We start from the raw sequence: 8239 nt of genomic DNA on the forward strand, positions 1-8239 counted from the left end.
CATTAACCAAACAGTTCCATTTAACCGACGTCTTCATATAAGCATCCTTTTCCTGTTCTGCCAACAGTGACATATTTATTTCTATATTTTCCCCTCATCCTCCTTTACACAGACACACACACACACACACACTTGTACACACACTCACATAACTATAGTTGCTCATTACCTGAGAGACCTAACTTCAGGTGTGCTAGTAACTCTCTTAACATAATCACCTGGCACTGCTATTCTGCTATCACTCCATATCACCTTCATCTTATTCACTAACATTCATCTAAACTGAGAATATTTACAAATTCTATAACTGGCCAGTTTCCATACACTCCTTCAACTTATAGTTGTCCGTCCATTTCAAGGAAATCCTTCTTCTTTCTACACCTTCATTCCTTTCAGTTTGTTGCTTCCCTGTAGTTTCTTTTGCATTGTATACAATGTGGTGAGACCAGACCCTTTCCCTCCTGGGCTGACTTTGCCTTTCATTTTTTTCAAGATTTGCATAGTGTCAATAAAGTAAATTACCAGTTATACATTGAAATTGATTCAATCAACTGTGCTTGCTCCATTCACAGAAACAACTGTGTGCCTGATTAAAAGAATTTTCTATTAATTATTTTCATTATCATCATTTCATTGTCATCATCTTCATCACCATCATTATTATTATTAAGGGCAGTAGAGTGACAGAAAAATAGCGTATCGGATAAAATACCTAATAGTATTTAATTCCATCCCTTTATGTTTGGAATCCAAATCACACTGGGATCAACTTTTCCTCATTGAATTGAAGATGACCCTTCCGCTACAATTTTGGAGCTTTCAGCTCTCATGTACACAAAAATAAAACCAAATCATTATTCTTATTATTAACAGGCACTAAGCCACAGGAGTCAGTTATCATTAAAACAAGTCCTTGGTTTTGGTTCCTTGTTTGAATCTGCTTTGTTTTCATTGCTTGAGAAAAAAAAAAAGGCATGAATGTCTCAAACCATTCCCTCCCTTTCCAAAAAAAAAACTGATGCTTCATATTTATGGTAAAAAAAAAAAATTCTTCAATTGTAATGTTTTTGTTTTTGTTTTTTTAATGAATTTCTCAACCGATTGCATCTGTTTCTAAATGAGACTCTTTATTCAAACTGTGTAACCGTCAATTCCATTCTGCTACACATCATAATCAACAATCAGCTAAAGTGAGCCTGCCTTAACCTCCTGCAACACTCATCATTCTTCAGTTGTTTCGAACACATCTTTTAGAACTTTCCTCCATAAATGTTCTGTTACCTCTTATTTCAACTGTTGGTTCCTTTTATGTAAGGAGAGAATATCTGAGGAAAATATTGAAATGCAGCCTTGGCAGTATTAGAATGGCTTTTTGTTCTTGGTGTCACATTTCACCTAGCCTTGTTACGTATATTACAACTTGGTTAAACCATCATCTCCAGTGAAGCCAGGATTATTCACTTAACCCATCAGCTATGAACTTGGGCAGACCCAGCAATGCTGTTTGGTTCATATGTGATATACAAACATCACTAAATTTGGTCTTAGCTGGAAGGGACAACTGGGTTGTTTCGTCTCAGACAGATGGTAGGGAGTTTTGCCTGAACAGCAGTAATAGCGGTGGTATATTTGGGGCTTTGGGGAGGTGATAGGGTTAGTTAAAGGTCAGTGTATTGATAGTTGGTCACTTGAATTCACTCCACTGCATCTCCTCCCCACCAAAATTCGGCCTTGTTTTTTTTTTTTATTGTCAAAAGTGAATCATTAATGTTGCACCAAATATGTTTAAAAACTTGGTCTGCAAAAAAAAAAAAAGCTAAGGAATAAAATATTAATCCCTGTAACATTTTCCCTTTAATTTAAGTATGTAACAAGGCTAAGTAAGCATAGTCCTTGTGTGGCTGAAAAGTAAGACATTCTTATGTTACCAGTTTTTTATAGAAACAACAGCACAACCTATGTTCTAAGTATCCTGGACGGTTTTGCTCTCCAAGATTGTGTAAACCATCTAATGTCAACTGCCGCTTGAGTGTAGGGCTGACTGTGGTTTAGTACTGTATATTGTATTCTAGGCTTAAATAGTTGGGAATTCATTTTTCAATTCTGCTAGTATGGCCCTTGGTCTTTGTCTCCAGTGACCTGGCAGCAGAAGTGGTTGCCTAATGATCACAAATGGTGTGCACCTGGACCTAGCTACTAAATTTTTCCTGCTTCCACTTAGTTGTCAACAGCCTTGCTAACAATTGAGAAGATGGTAAAGCCCTGAGCAGACTGGAAAAAAAATGATGTGTAGTCAGGTGGTCTCTACAGTGCCAAGATCAAATACTGTCACAAGAGTATCACTACTGCTGCTGCTACTACTACTACTATCCCTATTACTACCACCTTTGTTATTCCCTGACCCCTCTCTCATCTCTTCTGGCCAGAATGATAGTCATGCTACTACTGAACATACAGTTGGCTACAAAAGATCCTAGAGATTTTTTTCTTTTTATTTTTTATTTGTATTTTTTTAATTATATGTATATATATACATATATATGCATATATATGTATACTTCTTTTATGTTTGAAATTCTCTTTCTGCTGCTTTATTAAAGCCTTTTACAATTTTTTTCTTCCAATCAGAACTATTTTCTGTTGTATTTCTTTTGATTTGTGCCCTTTTGTTCCATTGTGTCTAATGTTCTTACAATGCATCCGACCCCTTTCTTTTGTGCCTTCCTAATCTGTTCACTGATTTCACTGAGAACTAGTTTTAAATGGCACACTTCCCCATATCTCTCTCTCTCTCTCTCTCTTTCATTAAAAAGCTGGATTATATTGATGTCATACGAGAGGAGAATTTGTTTTTGTTCTTTTGTTTTTCTCCAAATAAAGTCCTTACCTGAAATCCGATTCTCTTCTCTCTTCACAGAACAGAAGAACATTATCCATATTTTAACCCTTTAGCATTTAAACCAGCCATATCCGGCCAGAAGTATTCTGCCTGTTTTATGTTCAAACTGGCCAGATCTGGTCTCTCACACCAACCCTACAATATCATTTAAAAAAATTAACAGCTACTTCTTCAAAATCTCATAGCTACAAGATAATGCATGATTAGTTCAAAGCAATGTGGATAAAAAAAGGATTAATTTTGGCAGAATAATGCGAACACTAAAGGGTTAAACTTTATGGAACTGATTTTTGCCATCTCAGACTATCATTTACTTTTTCAAGTTCTGGTATTTAACTTTATTTTTAATATCTCTTTCTTTACTACCCACAAGGGGCTCAACACAGAGAGGACAAACAATGACAGACAAACAGATTAAGTCGATTATATCGACCCCAGTACGTAACTGGTACTTATTTAATCGACCCCGAAAGGATGAAAGGCAAAGTTGACCTCGGCGGAATTTGAACTCAGAACGTAGCGGCAGACGAAATACCGATAAGCATTTCGCCCGGCATTCTAACGATTCTGCCAGCTCGCCTTTATTTTTAATATCAGTTAGTCATTCACTGTGGTTGAGAAACCTAATCAGTCAGATTGCTATGACCATTGTGTTCTTTCACTAAATAAGGAAGTAATCCTTTTTGTCAGAATCTGAATGGTTAACTGTAGTTAGAGCATTTAGTTTGTTGACAGTCCATGGTTATACATTCATTGCTAGCTGCCAGTTATAACTAATTTACTGTCAACAACGTCATACTGTAATGACTGTTTATATGCAACAACATTAACCCTTTCGTTACCAACCCGGCTGAAACCAGCTCTGGCTCTTTAGTACAAATGTCTTGTTTTCATAAGTTTTGAATTCAAATCTTCCACTAAATCTTAGTCACAATTTATGTTCCTAACACTAGCTTAATGATAACGATGTTATTTTGCTAAATTCTTTGTTATTTTTAAAATAATTGGAAGAAACACAGAGCATCTCAAAATATATACAGTAACGAAAGGGTTAAAACCACTCATATACAGTTGTTACATTAACTTTTCCTTTGTTATTTTGTTATAATACTAATATATCTTCTCAGAGTCTCTTGTTGTGTACATTTATGACCTGAATGCCCCACTCTGCTTTTGCCACACCTCTCTTACAGTCATGCATCAGTGAGTAGGTTGTACATGTACAATGTGAGACTTCAAATACTTAATATCATTAGGAAGGTGGTAAACTGGCAGAATTGTTAACACATTGGACGAAAATGCTTAGTTGCATTTCATCCAACTCATTGCATTCTGAATTCAAACTCACCTTTCATCCTTTCAGAGTCAATAAAATGTGTACCAGTCAAATACTGGGATCGATGTTGACAATTTGCCCCTTCCTCAAAATTGCTGGCCTTGTGCCAAATTTAGAATGAGGTATTATTATTATAATGTAATGAGGCGCATGGCTCAGTGGTTAGAGCGTCGAGCTTACGATCGTGAGGTTGTGAGTTCGAATCCCGGACCGGGCTGCGTGTTGTGTTCTTGAGCAAGACACTTTATTTCACGTTGCTCCAGTTCACTCAGCTGTAGAAATGAGTTGCGACGTCACAGGTGCCAAGCTGTATCGGCCCCTTTGCCTTTCCCTTGGACAACATCGATGACGTGGAGAGGGGAGGCCGGTATGCATGGGCGACTGCTGGTCTTCCATAAAACAACCTTGCCCAGACTTGACCCTCAGAGGGTAACTCTCTAGGTGCGAACCCATGGTCAGTGTCTGACCAAAGGGGGTCACCACCATATGTAATATATAATGGAGTAAAGTGAAAATAACAGACTATGATGTTTTCTTAATGGCTACAATCCATCTACTACTGTACAATTTTTTAGTTTCATCTCAGATCAAATCACTCATACAAACGTTTGGATTAGATTGGATTGCCTATGTTCAGTTCACTGCAAGATGAAGGCTTCAAGTTCTCTCTCTCAACCACAGTGTGATGTAGAAGCTGTGAATTTGAGCTTCAGATCATATTGCTATGATGAGCCTGTTCTGTCACACTTGCTTGATATGGCTTATCAGAGGGGTGCAGTTGTTTTCGTTCCTTTTTTTCTTCTATACTCTTAACCAGGAGTATTTTAAGTTGATTACATCGACCCTCAAATGCTCAACCTTATTTTATCAACCCCCAAAAGGATAAAAATCAAGTCAGTCACAGCAGAATTTGAACTCGAAATGTAAAGACAGATGAAATATCACTAAGCATTTTGTCAGCTTGCTGCCAAACATAAAATAGAAATTTTTAAAAATAGGCCACTTCATCAGCTGAACTAGGAAACCGTTATCTCCACTCAAATTGATTTGATGCAATTAACCTAAAGGCTTTCTACATTTCTCTACAGGTGACAATCTACAGAAATTCTAACTGAACATGAATTGCCTTGTTCTAAATGATGTGAAGAATAGGTTGTGTAAGGGTGTTATGTAGCTAACAAAATTGCCCCATCAGGCATCATAGAAATACTAAATATTTTGAGAAGAGTTGTTAAGATTATAATTTTCTAAGTTACTCTTTTACTGGTTTCAGTCATTTGACTGCGGCCATGCTGGAGCACCGCCTTTAGTCGAGCAAATCGACCCTGGGACTTATTCTTTGTAAGCCCAGTACTTATTCTATCGATCTCTTTTTGCCGAACCGCTAAGTGACGGGGACGTAAACACACCAGCATCGGTTGTCAAGCAATGCTAGGGGGACAAACACACACACACAAACATATACACACACACTTATATATATATATACATATATACGACAGGCTTCTTTCAGTTTCCGTCTACCAAATCCACTCACAAGGCATTGGTCGGCCCGGGGCTATAGCAGAAGACACTTGCCCAAGATGCCACGCAGTGGGACTGAACCCGGAACCATGTGGTTGGTTAGCAAGCTACTTACCACACAGCCACTCCTGTGCCTAAGTTATTAACTTCACCTTTAGTATACGTCTTTATACAATGTTTGCCCTCTTGATCATCATCAGTTGTTCTAATTCTGGATAACTCTGTAAATTTGTGCCTGACTAGAAACCTCTCAGCTGTAAACTAAAGGCAGAACAGCTATTATTTCAGATGTTGATTCCGTAAACAATCCTTTTTCTTTCTTTTTTTTTAGTTATCTTATTGTCAGCCTAACTGGTTTGCTCCCTCCAATAAAGACCATATTGTCAAGTGGCTTGTCCTCTATAAATGCAGGGTGTTCAGGCTAAATTTGGCAGTTTGCATAAAAGGTAATATATAATGGAGTAAAGTGAAAATAACAGACTGTATGATGTTTTCTTAATGGCTACAATACATCTACTGCTGTACAATTTTTTAGTTTCATCTCAGATCAAAGCACTCATACAAACGTTTGGATTAGATTGGATTGCCTATGTTCAGTTCACTGCAAGATGAAGGCTTCAAGTTCTCTCCTTCAACCACATGCAAAAATATGTATTTTAAAAATTATCAAATAGATTATGGCTGAGATGTAACAGTTTACCCGAAGTAGCTACCCTCAGTTTCCACCATGGTCTCGAGATGGCTCCAGAACCTGGCACATGCATTTCTCACCGTCTCGCTGTGAAGATCTTCAAACACCTCTTTGATCTTGACCAGCAGTTGATGTCTTTCTCAACCACATACACACACACTACTCCATAGAATTACAATCGGGGGAATTAGGTCAGAATTTGGAACTAATGTGAAGTCACAGAAATTCTCCAACAACTGCTTCTGACTCTCCAGAAGTATGGCAAGGAACCGAACTCTGCTGCTTTTTCTTGTTCTTCCAGCAGTAACCCTTTCCATGTAGGGTTTGACCACAGTTTCCAGCAGCCTCACACAGCTGTTTGAACTGAAACTAAAGCCCTGTCCAAAGATGTTGGATAAATTCCAGAATGCCTATTATGTCCGTTCTTGCTGCCCCCAGTTTCGTAGTCTCCATTGCAGCTGTCCATATCATGTCTTGCCGCCTTTTACAGTGTTCACAGAGTATTGTGCAAGTTATGCTGCAGGCATTTTGATATCCAGAGCAAATGATCATGATACAGGTAACTTTTTTCCAATATTCAGATGGCTTCCAGTCCTAGATGTCAGCTAACATTTTCTCAACTACAATTTTAATCTTTATACTCCATTGCTGTTGACTGTTTACCATTAAGTTCTTCTTGAAAAAGGGAAACATCATCATCATCATCATCATTTAACGTCCGTTCTCCATGCTAGCATGGGTTGGACGGTTCGACCGGGGATCTGGGAAGCCAGAAGGCTGCACCAGGCTCCAGTCTTATCTGGCAATGTTTCTACAGCTGGATGCCCTTCCTAACGCCAACCACTCCGTGAGTGTAGTGGGTGCTTTTTACGTGCCACCTACACTGGAGCCAGGCGAGGCTGGCATTGGCCACGGTCGGATTGGTGCATTTTACGTGCCACCGACAAGGAATCAGTCGAGGTGGCGCTGGCATCGGCCACGAGTCGGATGGTGCTTTTTACGTACCACCAGTCCAGGGGTCCTGGCATCTGCCGGATGCCAGTCATAGGATTGGTTCAATTCGATTTCGATTTCACTTGCCCCAACATGTCTTCGCAAGCAGAGGGGGTTGGCATGGGTGCCAACATGAAAAAAAATCAAATTGAGCCCAGACACAAGTATTTACAAAATACTCCTGTTACCGTATTGAGTGCAAATCCAATGTTACAGCTAAACAAGTAAATTATGCAGCTGGCCAGCAACTTGCACCAAATGCAAAGGTCTGTTGTTAAAGCAGGTGTTATTGTTGCTTGATAGTGCACACCCACATTGTTGAAAGATGGGGTTCGGAGTTTCCGGAACACCCTGCATGCAGTGCAAGTCTCAACCCTTTCAGCAACCACCTCTTTGCCCCACTCAAACATCCTTTATTAGGTCATCAATTTACTCTTTTACTTGTTTCAGTCATTTGACTGCTGCCATGCTGGAGCACCGCCTTTAGTCGAGCAAATCGACCCTGGGACTTATTCTTTTGTAAGCCCAGTACTTATTCTATCGGTCTCTTTTGCCAAACCGCTAAGTGACGGGGACGTAAACACACCAGCATCGGTTGTCAAGCAATGCTAGAGGAACAAACATATACATACATATATACGACAGGCTTCTTTCAGTTTCCGTCTACCAAATCCACTCACAAGGCATTGGTCGGCCCGAGGCTATAGCAGAAGACACTTGCCCAAGATGCCACGCAGTGGGACTGAACCCGGAACCATGTGGTTGGTAGGCAAGCTACTTACCACACAGCCATTCC

Source organism: Octopus sinensis, linkage group LG4, assembly GCF_006345805.1.
Source record: "Octopus sinensis linkage group LG4, ASM634580v1, whole genome shotgun sequence".
NCBI classification, from domain to species: Eukaryota; Metazoa; Mollusca; class Cephalopoda; order Octopoda; family Octopodidae; genus Octopus; species Octopus sinensis.